Source organism: Sapajus apella, unplaced genomic scaffold (genome assembly GCF_009761245.1).
Source record: "Sapajus apella isolate SASKATOON/1434 unplaced genomic scaffold, GSC_monkey_1.0 scaffold71, whole genome shotgun sequence".
In the NCBI taxonomy this organism is placed as follows: Eukaryota; Metazoa; Chordata; class Mammalia; order Primates; family Cebidae; genus Sapajus; species Sapajus apella.
The window spans coordinates 4,763,947-4,787,855 of record NW_022437011.1 but is presented as its reverse complement, the minus strand read 5'-3'; the positions used below and the strand labels follow the sequence as shown (position 1 = coordinate 4,787,855).

At 39.7% G+C, this 23,909-nt stretch overlaps 1 protein-coding gene and 1 non-coding gene across 12 annotated transcripts in view; one reads left to right on the top strand and one right to left on the bottom strand.

The window, feature by feature from the left end:
- The window catches only part of PPP2R2B (protein phosphatase 2 regulatory subunit Bbeta), a 504,947-nt gene that overhangs the window by 444,529 nt on the left and 36,509 nt on the right, over nt 1-23,909 (bottom strand). The gene's annotated exons all lie outside the window — the stretch shown is intronic.
- Nucleotides 16,519-16,625, top strand: LOC116531691. The gene has a single exon (XR_004260522.1). It is a non-coding gene; the product is annotated as a U6 spliceosomal RNA (small nuclear RNA).

Below are 23,909 nucleotides of genomic sequence, written 5' to 3'. Positions count from 1 at the left end.
CATCCTGTATCCAATACCCAATATCTTAATTATTGAAGCATTATAAGATATCTTAATAGGTGGTGTTCTAGACTCAACTCTATCTCCCTGCAAATTCATATATCAAAACCCTAACTTCCCAATGTGACGGTATTTACAGAAAGGGTCTTTGAGGAGATAAATAAGGTTAAATAAGGTCATAAAAGTGAGGCTCTAATGCAATAGGATTGTTATACTTCTAGGAAAAGGAAAAGACACCAAGTGTGTGCACACATAGAGGAAAGGCCATATGAGGTCACAGCAAGAAGGAAGCTGTCTGCAAGCCAAGAAGAGAGGCTTCACCAGAAATTCACCCTGTTGGCACCTTCATCCAGCTTCTGGAACTGTGAGAAAATCAGTCTCTGTTGTTCAAGTCACCCAGTCTCTGATATTCTGTTATGGCAGTCCCAACTGAGTAATATAAGTGGTTAATTCATTCCACTATTCTTCCAATTGTGCTGGCTGGCTTTTCACCCTTTACATTTCTATATAAATTCCACTGTTCTTCCAATTGTGTTGGCTGGCTTTTCGCCCTTTACATTTCTATATAAATTAAGAATCAGCCTTTCATTTTCCCCAAACCAATCCTGAAATTTTGATTAGAACTGAGTATTGCTGTAGATCACCTAGGAAAGAATAAACAACTTTATAATGTTGAGTCTTTCTATCTGTGAACATGATATATTCCTCCAATTACTTGTCTTCCCTGCTTTCTGCTAATAAAGTTTTTTGGTACTGATGTTTTGACCATCTTTACTCAGATTTATTCCCAAGTATTCGATGCTTTGTTGCTATTATAAATAATATAGCCCCCCAAAAATCATTTTAAATGTTTGTTGCTATCATATGAAGATATAAGTTCACTTTACATGTTAATTAGATATCTAAACACCTTGTAAAATTACCTATTTATTCTAATAGTTTGCTTATAAATATTTTCATATTTTCTAAGAAAATATCCCATGAAAAATGTTCCCTTCTACATGTAGCTTGCTGAGAGATTTTATCATGGATATTGATAGCATAATTCTTAAAAATCCAGTTCTAGAACTAGCCTTTAGTTTCTTAGTCCATTTACAATTAATGTAACCACCATAGATTTATTTGTTTTATTTTGGGCTAGGAATGTATTTTTAACTTCTGAAATTTCCCTCTATTAACTTGTAATTCATGAACTATTTTACCATTTAAAAATAATGGTTACACTAGAAATTATAGCATGTATATATTAATTATTAAAGCCTAATTTATATTAGCTATCTTACTGCTTCCCCCAAGGTTAAGAGAGCTCAATCACTTTAATCCCCTCAATTTCTTCATTCTGGTATTTGCATTATTTTTGTCTCCTATTTTAAACTTTACATGACATTATTTCTGTTCATTTTTTCCATCAACATACAACACTTTTCATTATTGTTCACTTACTTCTGTATTTTAAATGCATGTCTCTCCTTGCAATAAATTATCTCATGTTTTACTCATTTAAAAACATATTTATTTTGCTTTTATCTTAAAGGTTATTTTATTAGATAAAGAGTTCTAGAGTGGCAGCTCCTTTCAGAATTTTAAAGTTGTGACTCTATTGTTTTCGTGGTTCCATAATTTCATTTAAAAAAAGCTGTCCAACTGTTTTTTTTTTTCATTGCATTTTAGGTTTTGGGGTACATGTGAAGAACATGCAAGATTGTTGCATAGGTACACACATGGCAGTGTGATTTGTTGCCTTCCTCCCCTTCACCTATATCTGGCATTTCTCCCCATGCTGTCTCTCCCTACCACCCCACCCCCCGTCCCTCCCCCATTTTCCCCCAACAGACCCCAGTGTGTAGTGCTCCCCTCCCTGTGTCCATATGTTCTCATGTTCAACACCAGCCTATGAGTGAGAACATGCAGTGTTTGATATTCTGCTCTTCTGTCAGTTTGCTGAGAATGATGGTTTCCAGGTTCATCCATGTCCCTACAAAGGACACAAACTCATCATTTTTGATGGCTGCATAATATTCCATGGTGTATATGTGCCACATTTTCTCTGTCCAGTCTATCATTGATGGGCATTTGGGTTGGTTCCAGGTCTTTGCTATTGTAAACAGTGCTGCAATGAACATTCGTGTGCATGTGTCCTTATAGCAGAATGATTTATAATCCTTTGGATATATACCCAGTAATGGGATTGCTGGGTCAAATGGAATTTCTATGTCTAGGTTCTTGAGGAATTGCCACACTGTCTTCCACAATGGTGGAACTAATTTACACTCCCACCAACAGTGTAAAAGTGTTCCTATTTCTCCACATCCTCTCCAGCATCTGTTGTCTCCAGAGTTTTTAATGATCGCCATTCTAACTGGCATTCGATGGCATCTCAATGTAGTTTTGATTTGCATTTCTCTAATGACCAGTGATGATGAGCATTTTTTCATATGTTTTTTGGCCTCATGTATGTCTTCTTTTGTAAAGTGTCTGTTCATATCCTTTGCCCACTTTTGAATAGGGCTTGTTTTTATTTGTAGATCTGTTTTAGTTCTTTGTAAATTCTGGATATCAGCCCTTTGTCAGATGGGTAGACTGCAAACATTTTTTCCCATTCTGTTGGTTGCCGATTCACTCTAATGACTGTTTCTTTTGCCGTGCAGAAATGGTGGAGTTTAATTAGGTCCCATTTGTCTATTTTGGCTTTTGTTGCCAATGCTTTTGGTGTTGTGGTCATGAAGTCCTTGCCTATGCCTATGTCCTGAATGGTTTTGCCTAGATTTTCTTCTAGGGTTTTTATGGTGTTAGGTCTTATGTTTAAGTCTTTAATCTATCTGGAGTTAATTTTAGTGTAAGGCGTCAGGAAGGGGTCCAGTTTCTGCTTTGTGCACATGGCTAGCCAGTTTTCCCAACACCATTTATTAAACAGGGAATCCTTTCCCCATTCCTTTTTTTTTTTTTTCAGGTTTTTCAAAGATTACATGGTTGTAGATACATTGTGTTGCCTCCGAGGCATCTGTTCTGTTGCATTGGTCTATATCTCTGTTTTGGTCCAGTACCATGCTGTTTTGATTACTGTACTGTTTTGATTACTTCAAACTTGTAATATAGTTTGAAGTCCAGTAGTGTGATGCCTCCAGCTTTGTTCTTTTTGCTTGTAATTGACTTGGCTATGTGGGCTCTCTTTTGGCTCCATATGAAGGTTAAGGTGGTTTTTTCCAGTTTTGTGAAGAAGGTCATTGGTAGCTTGATGGGAATAGCGTTGAATCTGTAAATTACTTTGAGCAGTATGGCCATTTTCACTATATTGATTCTTCCTAACCACGAACATGGAATGTTTCTCCATCTGTTTGTGTCCTCTCTTATTTCGTTGAGCAGTGGCTTGTAGTTCTCCTTGAAGAGGTCCTTTACGTTCCTTGTTAGTTGTATTCCTAATTATTTTATTCTCTTGTAGCAATTGTGAATGGCAGTTCATTCTTGATTTGGCTCTCTTTAAGTCTGTTATTGGTGTATAGGAATGCTTGTGATTTTTGCACATTGATTTTGTATCCCAAGACTTTGCTGAAGTTGCTTATCAGTTTCAGGAGAGTTTGAGCTAAGACGATGGGGTCTTGTAGATATACAATCATGTCGTCTGCAAATAGAGACAATTTGACTTCCTCCTTTCCTATTTGGATACCCGTTATTTCTTTTTCTTGCCTGATTTCTCTGGCTAGAACTTCCAGTACTATATTGAATAGGTGGTGAGAGCAGGCATCCTTTTCTAGTGCCAGATTTCAAACAGAATGTTCCCAATTTTTGCCCATTCAGTATGATATTGGCTGTTGGTTTGTCGTAAATAGCTTTTATTATTATGAGATATGTTCCATCAATACCTAGTTTATTGAGGGTTTTTAGCATTAAGGGCTGTTGAATTTTGTCAAAGGCCTTCTTTGCATCAATTGAGATAATCATGTGGCTTTTGTCTTTGGTTCTGTTTATGTGGTGAATTACGTTTATAGACTTGCGTATGTTGAACCAGCCTTGCATCCCTGGGATGAAGCCTACTTGATCATGGTGGATAAGCTTTTTGACGTGCTGTTGCAATTTGCTTGCCAGTATTATATTGAAGATTTTTGCATCTATGTTCATCATGGATATTGGCCTGAAGATTTCTTTTCTTGGTGAGTCTCTGCCGGGTTTTGGTATCAGGATGATGTTGGTCTCATAAAATGATTTGGGAAGGATTCCCTCTTTTTGGATTATTTGTAATAGTTTCAGAAGGAATGGTACCAGCTCCTCTTTGTATGTCTGGTAGAATTCGGCTATGAACCCATCATGACCTGGGCTTTTTTTGAGTGGTAGGCTCTTAATACCTGCCTCAACTTCATACCTTGTTATTGGTCTATTCAGGGTTTCAACTTCTTCCTTGTTTAGGCTTGGGAGGAGGCAAGTGCCCAGGAATGTATCCATTTCTTCCAGGTTTACTAGTTTATGTGCATAGAGTTGTTTGTAATAATCTCTGATGATGGTTTGAATTTCTGTGGAATCTGTGGTGATATCCCCTTTATTGTTTTTTATTGCATCAATTTGGTTATTCTCTCTTTTCTTGTTTATTAATCTGGCTAGTGGTCTGTCTATTTTGTTGATCTTTTTGAAAAACCAGCTCCTGGATTTATTGATTTTTTGAAGGGTTTTTTGTGTCTCTATCTCCTTTAGTTCTGCTCTGATCTTACTTATTTCTTGTCTTCTGCTAGGTTTTGAGTTTTTTTGATCTTGCTTCTCTAGCTCTTTCAATTTTGATGCTGGGGTTTCAATTTTAGATCTCTCCTTGCTTCTCATGTGGGCACTTACTGCTATATATTTTCCTCTAGAGACTGCTTAAATGTGTCCCAGAGATTCTGGTATGTTGTGTCTTTGTTCTCGTTGGTTTCATAGAACATCTTTATTTCTGCCTTCATTTCATTGTTTATCCAGCCAACATTCAAGAGCCAGTTGTTCAGTTTCCATGAAGCTGTGCAGTTCTGAGTTAGTTTCTGCATTCTGAGTTCTCACTCGATTGCACTGTGGTCTGAGAGAGTGTTATGATTTCCATTCTTTTGCATTTGCTGAGGAGTGATTTATTTCCAATTATGTGGTCAATTTTAGAGTAGGTGTGATGTGGTGCTGAGAAGAATGTATATTCTGTGGATTTGGGGAGGAGAGTTCTGTAAATGTCTGTTAGGTTTGCTTGTTCCAGGTCTGAGTTCAGGTCCTGGATATCCTTGTTAATTTTCTGTCTGGTTGATCTGTCTAATATTGACAATGGGGTGTTAAAGTCTCCCACTATTAATGTGTGGGAGTCTAAGTCTCTGTAAATCATTAAGAACTTGCCTTATGTATCTGGGTGCTCCTGTATTAGGCGTGTATATATTTCGCATCATTAGCCCTTCTTGTTGCATTGATCCTTTTACCATTATGTAATGTCCTTCTTTGTCTCTTTTGATCTTTGTTGCTTTAAAGTCTATTTTATCAGAGATGAGAATTGCAACTCCTGCTTTTTTTTGCTCTCCATTTGCTTGGTAAATCTTCCTCCATCCCTTTATTTTGAGCCTTTGTGTATCCTTGCATGTGAGATGGGTTTCCTGGATACAGCACACTGATGGGTTTTGGCTTTTTATCTAATTTGCCAGTCTGTGTCTTTTGATTGGGGTATTTAGTCCATTTACCTTTAGGGTTAACATTGTTATGTGTGAATTTGATACTGCCATTTTGATGCTAGCTGCCTGTTCTGTTCATTAGTTGATGCAGATTCTTGATTGTGTTGATGCTCTTTACTATTTGGTATGTTTTTGGAGTGGCTGGTACTGGTTGTTCCTTTATATGTGTAGAGCCTCTTTTAGGAGCTCTTGAAAAGCATGTCTGGTGGTGATGAAATCTCTGAGTACTTGCTTGTTCACAAAGGATTTTATTTTTCCTTCACTTATGAAGCTTAGTTTGGCTGGATAGGAGATTCTGGGTTGAAAGTTCTTTTCTTTAAGGATGTTGAATATTGGCCCCCACTCTCTTCTGGCTTGTAGGGTTTCTGCTGAGAGATCTGCTGTGAGTCTTATGGGCTTCCCTTTGTGGGTAACCTGACCTTTCTCTCTGGCTGCCCTTAGCATTTTCTCCTTCATTTCGACCCTGGTGAATCTGACGATTATGTGCCTTGGGGTTGCTCTTCTTGACGAATATCTTTGTGGCATTCTCTGTATTTCCTGGTCTTGAATATTGGCCTGCCTTGCTAGGTTGGGGAAGTTTTCCTGGATAATATCCTGAAGAGTATCTTCCAGCTTGGATTCATTCTCTTTGTCACTTTCAGGTACACCTATCAGATGTAGATTAGGTCTTTTCACATAGTCCCACATTTCTTGGAGACTTTGTTCATTCCTTTTTACCCTTTTTTCTTGCCTTCTCATTTTATTTCATTGAGTTGATCTTTGACCTCTGATGTCCCTTCTTCTGCTTGGTCAATTCGGCTGTTGAAACTTGTGCATCCTTCATGAAGTTCTGGTGTTGTGTTTTTCAGCTCTATCAATTCACTTGTATTCCTCTCTGTGTTGTCCATTGTCGTTAGCCTTTCATCAAATGTTTTTTCAAGGTTCTTAGTTTCTTTGCATTGGGTTAGAACGTGTTCTTTTAGCTCACTGTAGTTTCTTATTACCCACTTTCTGAAGTCTGATTCTGTCATTTCCTCACACTCATTCTCTATCCATCCTTGTTACCTTGCTGGTGAGGAGTTGTGATCCCTTTTAGGAGGAGAGGTTTTCTGGTTTCGGGTGTTTTCATCCTTTTTGCGCTGGTTTCTTCCCATCTTTGTGGGTTTATCCACCTGCTGTCTTTGTAGTTACTGACTTTCAGATTGGGTCTCTGAGTGAACTTCCAGTTTGTGGATGCTGAAGTTATTTCGTTTTCTTAGCTTTCCTTCTAACAGTCTGGCCCCTGTGCTGTAGGACTGCTGAGGTTCCCTCCAGGCCCTGCTTGCCGGGGGATCACCTGCAGCAGCTGCAGAACAGTAAGGGTTGCTACCAGTTTCCTCTTCTGCTATCTTTGTCCCAGTAGGATGCCCACCAAATGTCAGTCTGTTCTCTCCTTTATGAGGTGACTCTTTGGATTTATGGGGGTCAGGGAGCTGCTTGAGGGGACAGCCTGTCCTTTATTGGAGCTCAAGTCCTGAGCTGTGAGGTCCGTTGTTCATTCAGAGTTGCTGGGCAGGTATGTTTAGGTCTGCTGCAGCAGAACTCATAAACTCCCCCCCTTTTTATTTTTTTTTTCCCAGGTGCTCTGTCCTTTCTTCTGCTTGGTCTTAGGGAGTTAGGGCTTTATTTATGAGTTTCTGTTGTGCTGCTGCCTTTTTTTTTCTTTCAGGTCTGCCCTGCCCAGCGAGGAGGCAGCCTAGTCACTGTCTGCCTGCAGAGGCTTTGCTGAGCTGCTGTGTGATCTTCCCTGCAGTCCTGTTTATATGGGTGTAGTTAGAACTGCCTTGGCAATGGTGGCCCACCTCTGTTATGGCAGACTCTCTCTGTAGTGGCAGGTTGCCTCAGCAAAGGTGGGCTGCCTCAGTGATGGTCAGACTGTCTCCGTAGTGGTGGAGTGTCTCAGTAATGGTGGACGCCCCTCCCCCACAGAGCCAGACTGTCCCGGGTTCAGCTGTGCTTTCTGTGAAACTCTCAACCCAGAGCGTTTTCAATTACTGATTTTTTGTGTATATGTGTGTGTGGGGGTGAGACCAGCCGAGCCTGATCGCCTGGCTCCCTGACTGAGAGTCTTTTGTTGTTATTGTTGTTGAATGGTCGACTGTTTCCCAGTGTTCCAGTTGCCTGTTGAAAAGGCACTGGGATCTCCCATGCTGTGACTCACTGAGCCGGCTGAAACAGCGTCACTGAGATTCCTGGCGGTTTTTTGCCCGGGAATCTCCTGGCCTGGCTCGCTATTTCAGATGAATAAGTGACTCTGCCATCTCAGGGCTCCAATCACCAGCTAAGAGGGCACCTGGACCAGTGTCTTTTGTATGGAGAACCGCTGCGCCAGGACATGGGCAAAGCAGCTGCAAGGGCCAAAACAGCTGCGCCGCCGAAACAGCCGCACTGGCAGCCCGTGGGCTCCTCCGCCTGGGAATCTCCTGGTCTGTCGGCAATGAAAATCCATCTGGAAATGCGGCATCCACTCACTCTCTGAACTTTCACTGGGAGCTGCAATCCTGAGCTGTTCCTAGACGGCCATCTTCCCCTGATTCCCCTGTTTTTGTTTTAATGTTAGTATTTGTCTCTATTTTTAAGATTTTGTTTTGTTGTTTAGCAATTCTACTATGATGTGCCTAGGCATTGTTATTTTTTAAAACACTTATCTTGACTGGGGTTAATAACAGTTCATATATCTGTAGTTTAGTGGCTTTCATCAATTTTAGAAAAATCTCAGCTGGTAACTCCTCAAATATGGATATTGCTCACTACCTCTCTGTCATGCCTCTTGGACCTCAATTAAAAATATTGTAGACGCTTTTACTATGTTCCATGTATCTTTAGGCTTTTTTTCTTATTTTCGGTGCTTTTTATTTAGGCACATAGACCAATGGAAAAGAATGGAGAACCCAGAAATAAACCCAAATACTTACAGCCAACTGATCTTCAACAAAGCAAACAAAAACATTAAGTGGGGAAAGGACACCCTTTTCAACAAATGGTGCTGGGCTAATTGGCTAGCCACATGTAGGAGAATGGAACTGGATCCTCATCTCTCACCTTAACAAAAATCAACTCAAGATGGATTAATAACTTAAACTTAAGACCTGGAACTATAAACATTCTAGAAGATAACATTGGAAAAACCCTTCAAGACATTTGGCTTAGGTAAGGATTTCGTGACCAAGAACCCAAAAGCAAATGCAATAAAAACAAAGATAGATATCGGGGACCTAATTAAACTAAAAAGCTTCTGCATGGCAAAAGGAACGGTCAGCAGAGTAAACAGACAAACCCACAGAGTGGGAGAAAATCTTCACAATCTATACATCTGACAAAGGACTAATATGCAGACTGTATGATGAACTCAAACAAATCAGTAAGAATAAAACAAACAATCCCACCAAAAAGTGGGTTAAGGACATGAATAGACAATTCTCAAAAGAAGATATACAAATGGCCAACAAACATAAAAAAATGCTCGGCATCACTAATGATCAGGAAAATGCAAATCAAAACCACAATGTGATATCACCTTACTCCTGTAAGAATGGCACTGGAACAGAGGTGTGTCTATCTTACTTGGTTACATGAGTAAGTTCTTTAGTGGTGATTTGTGAGATTTTGGTGCACCTATCACCCAAGCAGTATACCTTTCACCATATTTGTAGTCTATCCCTCACCACCCTCCCACTCTTCCCCCCAAGTCCCAAAGTCCATTCTTATGACTTTGTGTCCTCATAGCTTAACTCCCACATATCAGTGAGACCATCATAGATGTTTGTTTTTTCATTCCTCAGTTACTTCACTTAGAATAATAGTCTCCATTCTCATCCAGGTCACTGCAAATGCTGTTAATTCATTCCTTTTTATGGCTGTGTAGTATTTCATCATATTTGTATATATATACCACAGTTTCTTTAACCACTCATTTATCGATGAACATTTGGGTTGATTCCACAATTTTGCGATTGTGAATTGTGTTGCTATAAACATATGTGTGCACGTATCTTTCTCGAATAATGACATCTTTTCCTCTGGGTAGATACCCAGTCGTGAGATTTCTGGATCAAATGGTAATTCTAGTTTTAGTTCTTTAAAAATTTCCTCACTCTTCACATTGTTTTTCATAGTGGCTGTACTAGTTTATATTCCCGCGAGCAGTGTAGAACTGTTCCCTGTTTGCCGCATCCATGCCAACATCTGCTGTTTTTTGATTTTTTGAAAATTGTGAGACTATGCCATAGTGACAAATGAAAACCTTAGGTTAATAAAATAAAAACATTGAATATTCAAATTAAAAATACAATCAATTGATTTAAAAGCTTCTGTACTATAGCAGTGGAGAAGGTTACTGACCAGGAAGTCAGGCCAATAAATATTTGGTCCTGGGCCTCCTTCTATTTTCAATTTTTACTTTTTCTCTTAATAACCACCCAGGGCCATGGCTTTAAATACCATCTATACCCCTCATTCTTTTCTCTTCCCAGTACTCATGGCCTAATTGCTGTCACCCCATGGATGGATGATATACAACTCAAAGTTAATCTTACTCAAACAGAATTCTGATACTCCTGAATAGGGGCCCTTGAATATCTATTCTAATGTAGCAATCCAACAGTTACTAACATATTATTCTATCCCTATTTTACCATAGTAGTTGTAGGCACCTGATATTTTGCTATGTTTACTTTTTACATTACAACTTCTCCCATTAGAACATAAGTTGCACTGGAACAGAGGCATGTCTGTCTTGCTTGCTACTGTATAACAAGTACTTATATCTTAGTCTAGAACAGAGTAACAGATATGAGTGACTTGTGGAATGAAGATGAGAAGATACTCATAGCTTGACTGTACCTCTTTTTGCTTAGATGACTTGACTGGAATAGGGCTGAGAAGGTTGTAGGTGGGTTGGGATGGAGACAGCTGGTAGGTTGAGAGGTAATGTTTCATCCTCTTCTTTGCTATCTATAAGCCTACATAGCAAGTCAAGCCTTCATTACAGGGATGCCACTCATATTTCCCTCATTGACACCATACTTAAACTTATCCAATTTAGTAGCAATCCTATCAACTCTGGATCCAAAATAATTGATGGAATATCTATTCATTTCTTTCCATCATCTCAGCTGTTGCATCAATCCAAGCCTCTGTCCTCTCTTGTTTACCAACTGTGATAGCCTCCTATTGGTATTTTTGCCTCCTACTCTTGCTTCCCTGTAATTTATCTCTACACAGCAGCCAAATAGCTAAAAAAAAATGTCCTTGACCTACTTTAAACCTGCAAAGGTTTCATATTACACTGAAAATAAAGTCGAGTTCTTCATCATGGCATTTAAGGCCATACATGGCCTGGCCCCTACCTTCCATATTCACTGTGGCTTCATCATTCTTCCTCTTGCAAACTAAGCTCTAGCCACACTGTTCTGCTTTCTTTTATGCTAACATAGTAAGCTCATTACTGCTTAAGGTCCCTTTGTCTTGTGATTCCCTCTGTTTAGAAGATCCTCTCCTCTTGTTTTTGTATGGCTGATGACCTTACATCCTTCAAATCTTTAGCTTCCTGGATCACTGTATTTAATGGCCACTCAATCTTTCATTATAACACTGTCCTGTATTATTTTCTTCACAATTTTTATAGCTAATCAAAGTTATTTATTTAAAATGTTTTTCCTTTCACTGTCTGCTTTATTCATTACCATTTTGCCAGCATCTAAAATAATAGTGACTCATAATAAAATAATGACCCATAGTATGTCCTTATTACTTATCTGTGAAATATCGCAGTGAATGACAATGAAATAAACATACTCTCAAGCTCTCATACCACTGCTCTTCTGAATGTCATTTCTCTGGATTGAGTCTATGTTTATTTTTTCTTTACTTAAAGGGAAAGTTTTTCTTTGTTTAAAATCCATAATTTCTTCATTTGCCTATACCCTCTCTCTTTTTACAGAACTATTACATAATTCTTGTAATAATAATGATTGTATATGCTCAGTTGATCTTTTATTTCTGTTAGACAATGTGCTAGATTATCTCATTTATTTATCACATCAATCCTGTAAATTAGATCCTATTATTGATGCATAATTTATAAATAAGATGTATGAGGTTTGGAATGTTTCCATTACTTTCTTAAGACCACAAAGCTAACCAGTATTTCATTTTACTATCTCAAGTGAACTTCAGGAACTAAGGAACCAGGTAATGATAAGAAAGACTTTGGATGACTGATGACTGAACTTTTTTTTTTTTAAACAATCCTTTTGGTAATTAGTGATGGTGGTAGAAGGAGGGAGGTATGGGGGGAAGGAAGAGGAAGGGAGAGAGAACACTTTATACTATGATGGCCAGATAAAACTTTGGTAACAAACTCTGAACTCGGCTCATTTAACATCATTCTCAGAAGGAAAGTGCATTAGTTCTTTCTTACACTGCTATTATGTAAAGAACTACCTGAGACTGGGTAATTTATAAAGAAAAGAGGTTTAATTGACTCACAGTTTTGCATGTCTGGGCAGGCCTCAGGAAACTTACAATCATGGCAGAAGGCGAAGGGGAAGCAAGGCACATCTTACATGGTAGCAGGAGAGAAAGAGAGAGAGTGAGGGAGGAAGGTTCCACACTTTTAAACCATTAGCTGTCATGAGAACTCTATCACAAGTACAGCAAGGGGCAAGGCTTCCCCCATGATCCACTCACTTCCCCCATGATCCACTCACTTCCCCCCAGGACTCTTCTTCAACACGTGGGGATTACGATTTGAAATGAGATTTGGGTGGGGACACAGGGCCAAACCATATCAGAAGGACAAACCAAAGTCAGATCATTCTCTCTGAATTCCTTTGTCTTCTGTTATAACAACTCTGTAAAGTAGACTCTCAAGCCTTTGAGTTCAGGAAAATCAGAAAGATTGACTTTGCTTGACCATTTAATCTTGGGGCTTAGCTTGACCCATTTATTCTGTTATCCAAGAAACAAAATTACATGCAAAGTAGAAGGTGATTTACACTGCCAAGAAGTTTAGTTTCAAATAGGAAAGAATGGAAAGAGAAAAATAGTTAAGAAAAATTTTAGGAAGATCAAAGACCAAGAGTCTGTCTTTACAAAACTGTAAGTACCTTGATGAAAAATAAAGGGAAAAAACAGCTTGGATGTCTAGATAATTGATTAAAATTTTAATTTTCTACCTGGTTACTTGTTACTATAAAATATAATCATGCTAAATCACTTCACAAAGTGTTGTAATAATTGTTGCTTTTTCTCAATGAACTTTCTTATAATTTCAGTGTTCTATATTAATATTTTGTGGTATAAAATACCGTGATTTTTTTTTTTAATTTCCAACTTTTATTTTAAGTTCAGGTATACATGTGCAGGATGTACAAGTTTGTTACATAGATAAACATGTGCCATGGTGGTTTGCTGCATAGATCATCTCATCACCCAGGACCCAAGCCAAGCATCCATTAGTTATTCTTCCCGAAGCTCTCTGTCCTCCCACCCTCCACTCTCCCCAGTGTGTGTTGCTCCCCATGTGTCCATGTGTTCTCAGCATTGAGCTCCCACTTATAAGAGATAACATGCAATATTTGCTTTTCTGTTACTGTGTTAGTTTGCTAAGGATAATGGCCACCAGCTCCATCCATGTCCCTGAAAGAGGACATGATCTCATTCCTTTTTATGGCTGCATAGCATTCCGTGGTGTATATGTGCCACATCTTCTTTATCCAGTCTATCAACAACGGGCATTTAGGTTGATTCCATGTCTTTGCTATTGTGAATAGTTCTGTAATGAGCATATACATGCATGTATCTTTATAATAGAACAATTTATATTCATTTGGGTATATACCCAGTAATGGGATTGCTGAGTCAAATGGTATTTCTGCTTCTAAGTCTTTGAGGAATTGCCACACTATCTTCCACAATGGTTTAATTAGTTTACATTCCCTCCAACAGGGTGAAAGCATTTTTCTCCACAACCTCACCAGCATCTGTTGTTTTTTTGACTTTTTAATAGTAGCCATTCAGACTGGTGTGAGATGGTATTTTATTGTGGTTTTGATTAAATGTGGTTATTTTTATGTATTTGGAGAATTAACCCTGCCCTTAAAATCCATTGAACCATAGCATTAAGAAGACTTTTTGTGAAATTCAGTAATGGCTTAATTTCTGTCTAGATTAGCCAGTAATAGATGCAATGGAGAGGAAATACGAAAAAGAAAATCAACAAATTCTATTAAGCAATTGAAATGTGTCAGAAATTTTGCTAACCACTCTGTGAATTAGCTCATTTAATTCCATATTAACCCTATACAGTATTATTATGACTCAAGTTTTTTGATGAGCAAACCATATACCAGAGAGGTTAAGTAACTTTGCCCAAGTTAGCATGCAGTAGGGATGGGGGAACCCAGGCAGTCTAACTGGAGAGCTTAACCTTTCCAGCATACAACTCTCAAAGGAATCTACAGTTGCTTCAGAAAAAAAATCATATGTTTCTAAGATAGTCAAATCTCAGCAACAGGGGCTGTGGAATCAATTGTCTGAAAGAGTCTATACCACAGGTTTATTTAGGTAACCAGTGTTAAAATCAGAAAGGGCTAAAGACAGTGACATCTGACATTATGACCCAAGAAAAACTTAGCTACATGTGAGTAAATTATTAGACAAAAAAAAAGTAGGATGGGAACCTATCCTTGAATCTCTGACAGAGAGAAAGATGTGTGTGTGTGTACATATATGTATATGTATGTATAGGTATGTAATTATAAATATACACATGTACAAATATGTACATAAATATATTTATGTATTCAGGTTCTTTGTTCTGTAGCATTCATTCTGGTGCTGAATGAGAGTTTTTACATTGGGGGGCATGTGTGTGTACATGCATGCGTTGAATGAGTGAGAAACTGTTGTATATCATGGGATATGTATGTATGCCATCTGTAGAATGGCATAGAATAGTACTGAAAACCACCAATACCTTAAGAGTGGTGTGAGAAGGGATGAGTCAGATCAGGAACAGCATTTCCTGACTGCCCACTCACAGGCACATTGCCAGAAGGTTTTATTTATTCTCTAGGTTCTAGTCTTCAGATTCATAAGCACAGATAATATTGCTTTTTATAAGAATTAGAGTGATTAACTGCAAGACTGTACTCTCCAGGGACTCTGTTTTATTTACTTTTGTTTATCAGCATCTAATACTCTGCCTGGCATAAAGTCAAGACCTAATAAATATTTGTTGAGGGAATGAGTGAGTAATAAATTTATGTAATGTTTTGCATTTATTGGATCAGTTCCTGTTGGAGAATCATTGCCGTCCTGGGTCACTGAGAAGCTGGCACTCAGCCTGTGTTAAGGGATACTTTTAGAACTAAGGTTCTTTGACTCATTAGCAGACCCATTTCCTGGTATATGTTTTAGGGCTGTGTAGAGACATAAATCTAGTAAACAAGACTTTATTGAGCTATATTATTTGAACACTATCAGAGGGAACTGGGGATGGCTCATTGAACAAGCAAGCCAAATCCTTGTTCTCATGAAGCTTACATTCTTACAAGTTAAGCAACAAAATAAGTAAATGCATAACATGAATGGGTGATAGAAAGCTGTGAAAAAAACAGGAAAAGGAGGACGAGTTTGATGGTGGAATACTATATTATATTGTAACCCCTGGAGACAGAATTCTCCAGGGCCTAGAATCAATTGAATGAGAATTTTAAGTGACACCGTTAAATTACATGAAACACTTCCTTTATTAGATTACATTGATAACTCTCCAAAGATTTCAATGGCACCCAAATCATAAAATTCTTGGGAAACTATTTTCTATTTTATGTTTAGAATTCTGTTCAATGAGTGGCTGGTGGGATAAAAGGGTGGCAATAATGATCAAGAAAATAAATTTCTAGAGGAAACAAGGAAGGGATTATAACAGCCAACATACTTTGGGTGCTTTATCTATGCTGGTAAACACTTTATGTTCATTATCCCAGTTTATCACCAAATGATTTCTGCACAATAGGACTATTCTTATCTCCTTTTTATGGCAAACAAGGCACAGTAAGATTCTGTAAATTGCTCCATGTCACTTAGCTAGAATTGAACCCAGGTGGTCTGATCTAGGGCCAAATTATGCCCTTGTAGAATTAAGTAAACTGCCCCCAGAAGCCAAGTTTTTTCACTACAGCTAGTGCTTGACTTTACGACCACGATTGGGACCGGCAGACCAGTTGTAACACGATTTGGTCGTAAGTTGAGTAGGCTATATGTACAGTTGAAATGGTGCACACGGAGATGGTAGTGCTGCCAGAAGCTGGTCCGCACTGTCGTACGCCCAGCTGGGCAACGTTTGCACTGCCAGACGCAGAGCAGTCGTGGCTAGCGATTGTGGTCGTAAAGTCGAATGGTCGTAAGTTGCATAGGTCGTAAGTCAATCAATACCTGCACTAAGATACACTGCTTCTTTTAAAAGTATAATGAAGTAGAAGGGGTTAAGGATTTGAGATTATTTATTTTTTTAAACAAAGCTACAACCCCCACCATGAAAAGACACAGTATTCCACAATGACCTTCCTATTTTTTGAATACTACATCGAGTTGATTCCAGCCTTAGCCCAGTCCTCGGTGCTTACAGGTTCCTTCACCTGGAATGCTCTCCACTGGGATCTTCACATTGCTGACCCTTTCCCATCAGTCAAGTCTCAGCTCAAAAGCACCTCTTCCAAGATGTCTTCCCTGTCTGCCCAATTACTGGTAGCCCTCAGTCCCTATCATCATTTATCCTGTTTTAATGTTATTCCCAGACCTTACCACTATTTCAAAAGTTGCTGATGTTGTGCTCGCTTTGGCAGCACATATACTAAAATTGGAATGATACAGAGAAGATTAGCATGGCCACTGCACAAGGATGACATGCAAATTCGTGAAGCATTCCATATTTTTTATCATACTGAGTGGGCAAAAACTGGAAGCAATCCCCTTGAAATGTGGCACCAGACAAGGATGCCCTCTCTCACCACTCCTATTCAATATAGTACTAGAAGTTCTAGCCAGAGCAATCAGGCAAGAAAAAGAAATAAAGTGCATTCAAATAGGAAAGGAGGAAGTCAAATTGTCTCTATTTGCAGACAACATGATTGTATATCTAGAAGACCCCATCGTCCCAGCCCAAACTCTCCTGAAACTGATAAGCAAGTACAGTAAAGTCTCAGGATACAAAAATCAATGTGCAAAAATCACATGCATTCTTATACACCAATAACAGACTTAAAGAGAGCCAAATCAAGGACAAACTTCCATTCACAATTGCCAAAAAGAGAATAAAATACCTAGGAATACAACTAACAAGGAACCTAAAGGACCTCTTCAAGGAGAACTACAAGTCACTGCTCAACGAAATAAGAGAGGACACAAACAGATGGAGAAACATTCCATGTTCATGGTTAGGAAGAATCAATATCGTGAAAATGGCCATACTGCCCAAAGTAATTTACAGATTCAATGCTATCTCCATCAAGCTACCAACGACCTTCTTCACAGAGCCAGAAAAAATCACCTTAAACTTCACATGGAACCAAAAGACAGCCCACATAGCCAAGTCAATTCTAAGCAAAAAGAACAAAGTGGGAGGAATCACACTACCGGACTTCAAACTATACTACAAGCCTACAGTAATCAAAACAGCATGGTACTGGTACCAAAACAGAGATAGAGACCAATGGAACAGAACAGAGGTCTCAGAGGCAACACAACATATCTACAACCATCTGATCTTTGACAAACCAGACAAAAACAAGCAATGGGAAAAGGATTCCCTGTTCAATAAATGGTGTTGGGAAAACTGGCTAGCCATGTGCAGAAAGCAGAAACTGGACCCCTTCCTGACACCTTACACTAAAATTAACTCCAGATGGATTAAAGACTTAAATATAAGAACTAACACCATAAAAACCCTAGAAGAAAATCTAGGCAAAACCATTCAGGACATAGGTGTAGGCAAGGACGTCATGACGAAAACACCAAAAGCATTGATAACAAAAGCCAAAATAGACAAATGGGACCTAATCAAACTCCACAGCTTCTGCACAGCAAAAGAAACAGTCATTAGAGTGAATCGGCAACCAACAGAATGGGAAAAGATTTTTGCAGTCTACCCATCTGACAAAGGGCTGATATCCAGAATTTACAAAGAACTAAAGCAGATCTACAAGAAAAAAAACTAACAAGCCCATTCAAAAGTGGGCAAAGGATATGAACAGATACTTTACAAAAGAAGACATACATGAGGCCAACAAACATACGAAAAAATGCTCATCATCACTGGTCATCAGAGAAATGCAAATCAAAACTACATTGAGATACCATCTCACACCAGTTAGAATGACGATCATTAAAAAATCTGGAGACAACAGATGCTGGAGAGGATGTGGAGAAACAGGAACACTTTTACACTGTTGGTGGAGTGTATATTAGTTCAACCATTGTGGAAGACAGTGTGGCAATTCCTCAAGGACCTAGAAATAGAAATTCCATTTGACCCAGCAATCCCATTACTGGGTACATATCCAAAGGATTACAAATCGTTCTACTATAAGGACACGTGCACACGGATGTTCATTGCAGCACTGTTTACAATAGCAAAGACCTGGAACCAACCCAAATGCCCATCGATGATAGACTGGATGGGGAAAATGTGGCACATATACGCCATGGAATATTATGCAGCCATCAAAAATGATGAGTTTGGGTCCTTTGTAGGGACATGGATGAACCTGGAAACCATCATTCTCAGCAAACTGACAGAAGAGCAGAAGCTCAAACACCACATGTTCTCACTCATAGGCGGGTGTTGAACAATGAGAACACATGGACACAGGGAGGGGAGCATCACACACTGGGGTCTGTCGAGGGGAAATAGGGGAGGGATGGTGGGGGGTGGGGAGCTCGAGAGAGATAGCAAGTGGAGAGACGCCAGATGTAGGTGATGGGGAAGAAGGCAGCAAATCACACTGCCACGTGTGTACCTATGCAACAATCTTGCATGTTCTTCACATGTACCCCAAAATTTAAAATGCAATAAAATAAATAAACGGGGAAAAAAAAGTTACTGATGTTTCCCATGGCTGTTTTCCCCTACTAATCTGCAAGCGTCAGGAGGTTGGTGACAGTATTCATTGTAATTGGTCCAGAGCCTGACCTCTGCCTATGCATCACAGAGGCTTCAAAAACACTGGAAAAACTAATGCTGTCGCTTGGGTCTGAAGACCCAGGTAGATCCCAGGGGGCTCTACTTCTGTGGAGGATCATGCGTCTGCCCACTATTCTGTGCAGAATTAGAGCGCAAGATGGGAAAAACGTGATCTTCAACGGAGGCCTAAGAAATGCTTACCAGTAAGAACCCAAATGAGCCATGATTACTCAGAAACCTATCAAGGGCTGGGTGTGGTGGCTCATGCCTGTAATCCCAGCACTTTGGGAGGCTGAGGTAGGTGTATCACAAGGTCAGGAGTTCAAGACCAACCTGGCCAAGATGATGAAACCCTGTCTCTACAAAATAAAATAAAATAAAATACAACAATTACCCAGGAATGGTGGCAAACACCTGTAATCCCAGCTACTAGGGAGGCTGAGGCAGGAGAGTCCCTTGAACTTCGGTGGCAGAGGTTGCAGTGAGCTGAGATCACACCACTGCACTCCAGCCTGGGTGAGAGAGAGACACTCCATCTCAAAAAAAAAAAGAAAAAAAGCAAACCTACCAAGAAGACCATCTATGATGCCTACTTGCAGGCAGACCAATTTGGAGGCAATTTCTAGTTAAGTATATGCAAATTCATCATTTCAATTTTATCCAAATCTTGTTCATCTCTTATTTGTAGTTTCCACCTTAATTTGGATCTAATGCTTGTCATGATTAATCAACCATTTCTTCCCCCCAGAATATAAGATGATAACAGAGATCTGTCTTTTACAGCACTGTATACTTAGTGTTTAGAAGCATGCTCAACATATAGTAAGTTCTCAAGTCATATTTAATAAAGGGACCAACAAATTGTCCAACACTAAATTTCCTCTGTAGACAAAGGCAGGTGGAAGAGCAGAATGTAACATTTGTTAAGTCCCTGCTAATGCTCAGGCACTGTTTCAGATGCTTTTATGTATCTTATTTCATTTGTTTACCCTGCTAAGTTGCAAGCTTTGAGAGCCTAATTTATAAAAAGCTAAAACTCATGGAGTGAAGATGCCTTTCTTCTTCCACGCCATAAAATCAGGTCTTGCTGGGCAAGTGGTTTTTTAAATGAACATTGGGTATCACTAGACACCTCAAACTTGAATCAGTTTGATGAGGTCTGTGCTAGGACCTGATAATACTGTTTCAAATAAATAATTTTATATGATACCCTGAGCATATCTGAGGATCAACAGAGAGTTGTAATGAGAGCCTTGGCCACTGCTTCACCTACAGGATCACTTCCATTTATCATCTCAGCTCTAATTTATCTGAATCAAAGTTTAAAATACAATTTCCAAACAGAAGACTAGAAATGACTGCAAATAAAATGAATTTAGAGGAGGCTGTTCCCAGCAGGTACAGAAAGTTTAGCCTAGGTCAGTTAGACAGGGAAAAGTGCAAGCTGGCACTGGGTCATGCTTAAGACTGGAGCAGGAGAAACTGTAGGAGAACCAGTTCTTAATATCTGACTGTCCCAAATCCCTAGCCCTGAGCTCAAAACACTCAGGCTTGGCCCATTACTTAGTGATGCTTCAGAAGCTTAGCGTGAGCAAACATGTAACATATACCCTGGCCCTGAATTACCTTGTTAGGTGCTCAATGTGAGGAAGGTAGCACTTACGAGAACATTCTTGAAGGCTTAATAACAGCTAAGAGCCTTTTCAGCCCATTCTCTGTATGACTAGGACCAATTTCAAAGAAAGATGAGCTTCCTTTAAAAAAAAAAATCCTGTAAAATAATAGTGCCATTGGACATGCCTCCCTCAGCCATTTAAAAATACCTTGAGGCTAGTTCTCTCCTGAGGGATTACTGAGACACATGCCTGCCTTGTGAAAGGCAATCCAATCGATTCTTTATAGTGTATCCTTGAGGTGTTTCTTCCCGTCTTCACAGAGTTACTAATCAGGTCATCAGATTGTTCTGAGGTATTCCCAGGAATGTTAGAAAGAGTCAAACCACTTTGCATATAACTACAGAGGCCAAAACACCACCGTGGATCCACAGGCTGGGTTCACTACCGCTGGTTTACACTAATTCTCTGTCTGGTTTTGGGCAGTTCACCCTTTTGGGTTAATCTCTCTGCAAGACGGTGGGCAGGATCTAAAAAGGGCTTCTATGTCACTTCCAACTCTGGGTGTCTGACTTGATGAGAACTGCCAACGACCGGCACGTGCCCTCCTCTCCTCACAGGCTGCAGCGGCCATCTAGAAAGCAGCTCTGTGCATAGGCAAGGGAGAAAATTGACATTGTTCCTCTGCTTTGGAGTTCACCTGTAAGAGCCTTCCTTTAGCAGGTCTGCAGCTATGCTCTCTCCAACTGAGACTTAGAAAACTGGGAATTATGAACAGCACACCTAATCCCCTTTCCCCACCATCACTGTTCCCTGATGCTCAGCCCAGAGTTTCCATACCACGAACTAGATGTGGAAGGAGGGAGGAAACTATGCAAAGTTCAGTGGCGACACTTTTTTTTTTTTAAACTTTGTCATCCTAGGACAAAGTTTCTTGAAGTATTACACTTACGGTTCTTTCCTCAAAAGGCACTGGGGTACTTTTTGAAAATGGTGATCCTTAGGCTCAGCTCAGAATCTACTGATTCAGAGCTTTGGGTCGGGGGGGGAGACGCTGTAAGTCCCCAGATCTTCATTTTATTTATTTATTTTTATTATTTGCTTTTTATTCATTTGCTTAACCCTTTTCTACCGTAGCTTCATCATGTCTAACACTACAGAAAAAGGATACTTTCCATTTTGCAGCCTGTCAGTGACAAAACTTTGTTGATGACAGTGTGGGGGATGGCTTTGAGATCTTCTAATTTAAAGTGCCATAGGACTTCCTAGATTTTTGGTTACTGAGTACAAATCTGCATTTTAAGCCAAGCACTGTAGATAATTCTTATGTATGGTAGTTAATATTTGGAAACTACTGTCCTAGAAAAAGGGAGACAAAACCTTTTAGCCTTCTGCTGCTACTAACCATGATGATTACTCATTCATCCAACAAACATGTATCATTCACTACCATATACCAGATACAATAATGAGCAAAAACACAAAGTACCTGTTCTCATGGAACTAACAGCCTAGCAAGAGAAAGAAATGATAAACAAATACATAATATATCAAGTAGTAAGAAAATCCAGGGAGTGAGATGAAGGGTGAGTGATGGGACGTGTGCTTTTCAGATAGGATGGGCAGGAAGGCCTGTATGTAGGATGACTGTGCAAAGACAAAGAAGTGTGGAAAAGAACCATGCGACTGAGAGAAGAGCATTCCAGGCAGAGGGAGCAACAAGTGGAAAGGTCCTGGAGAGGGGATGTATGTGGTCTGTTTGAAGAACAGCAAGGAGGCCCGTGTGGCTAGAGTGGAGTGAGTGAAGAGAAGAGTTAGCGAAGATCAGGGGCTAGTATCTTGTAGCTTGTTTGTGTTATTTCTAGCCTGCAGAATACTTTACAGTCTAGACTGGTGGAACAATGATTTGCAGTGATATTATATTACACATCTGTTCTTATTCTAGTCTTTTGTCCTTATTTATGTTGTGGCTCCCTGTTCGTGGCTGAACTCCTGAAGACAGTCTACGATAGGTCTTTTGCTTGAGAACTGGGGCAAAGAGTAAGACAGCTTTGTGAGGGAGGTGCTATGGACTAAATTGTGTCCCCCTGCAAAGCCATCGTTTGAAGCCCCAACCCCCCAATGTGGCTGTATTTAATAACAGGGCCATTAAGGAGGTAATTAAGGCTAAATGAGGTTATTAGGGATGGGACCTTAATCTAACAGGACTGGTGGTGTTTCTGCAAGAAGAGAAGAATTCATCCAGAGTATGCCCCTACAGGGAAAAGACCACGTGAAGACTCAGTCGAGAAGGTGGTTGTCAGCAAGCCAAGGAGAGAGGCCCTAGGAGAAACCAGCCTGCTGGCACCTGGATCTGAGACTTTCAGCCTCCAGAACTATGAGAAAATAAACTACTGTTGTTTAAGCCATCCAGACTCTTGCATTTTGTTACGGCAGCCCTAGCAAACTAACACAGGAGGATAGGGCCAGGAGGTCTTCACTTAATTATCCACTCATTTACTTCCTCCGACTTTGCTGCATGTCCTGTATGTGCAAGGCACTGTGCTACTTCTTTGCATGCATTATTTTATTTAGTCTCACAGCAATTCTGAGGCAAGCTTTACAACCATAACTTTACAGATAAAGAAACAGAGGCGTAGTTAGGGGCAGTCATTTGCCAGGGGAACTGTTGGAGCTTTTATTCAAATGCAGGACTGTGACAGTAAAGCCTGTGTTTTCCCTCCATCTCAGAAGCAGGAGAACAGAGATCTGGAGCCAGCCTACCTGGGTCCAAATCCCACCCCTCCTGCTTGCTATCTATGGGACTTTGGGCAACTTACTTCTCTTTCTGAGCCTTGGTGTCTGTATCTATAAGATGGGGACAATAAATGCTTTCTCTTAACTAGACTGTAATTAGCACTAAGTGAGCTAATACATTAAAACACTTAGAAAAGGGCTAGGCACTTAAATGCTTCTTATTACGTCCCTGAAGTCATAGGGTCCTGCTTGAAGGAACTTGAAATCTTTAGGCTATACAGAGTGTGAAAATCCTCCTCATTCTCCTACAGAGTTTTCATGTGGAAAAGACCTCAGGTTTCTTATTTGGTGATTCTAAGAAACAGGTTTCAGTGCAATTTAAAGACTTAGGCATACTTGGCATTGTCCAGAAGTAGAATGGCCAGGTTTGAGAGGGAGCAATCTCTCTCATGCTATCTTGTCAGGAATGTTGTGAGGGGGTTCAGGGCCCCTGTGAAGGGCTGGCATAGATGAATTCAGAAGTCTTCTCTCACATAGAAATTTTATAATTCTTTCTAATGGGTTGGGAATAGGTGGCCTACAGGACTGGGCCAGTTCTGTTTTCCTGGCACAGTGTCCTTCCTTTCTTCCTTTCTTCTTCCCCCCTTCCTTCCTTCCTTCCTTCCTTCCTTCCTTCCTTCCTTCCTTCCT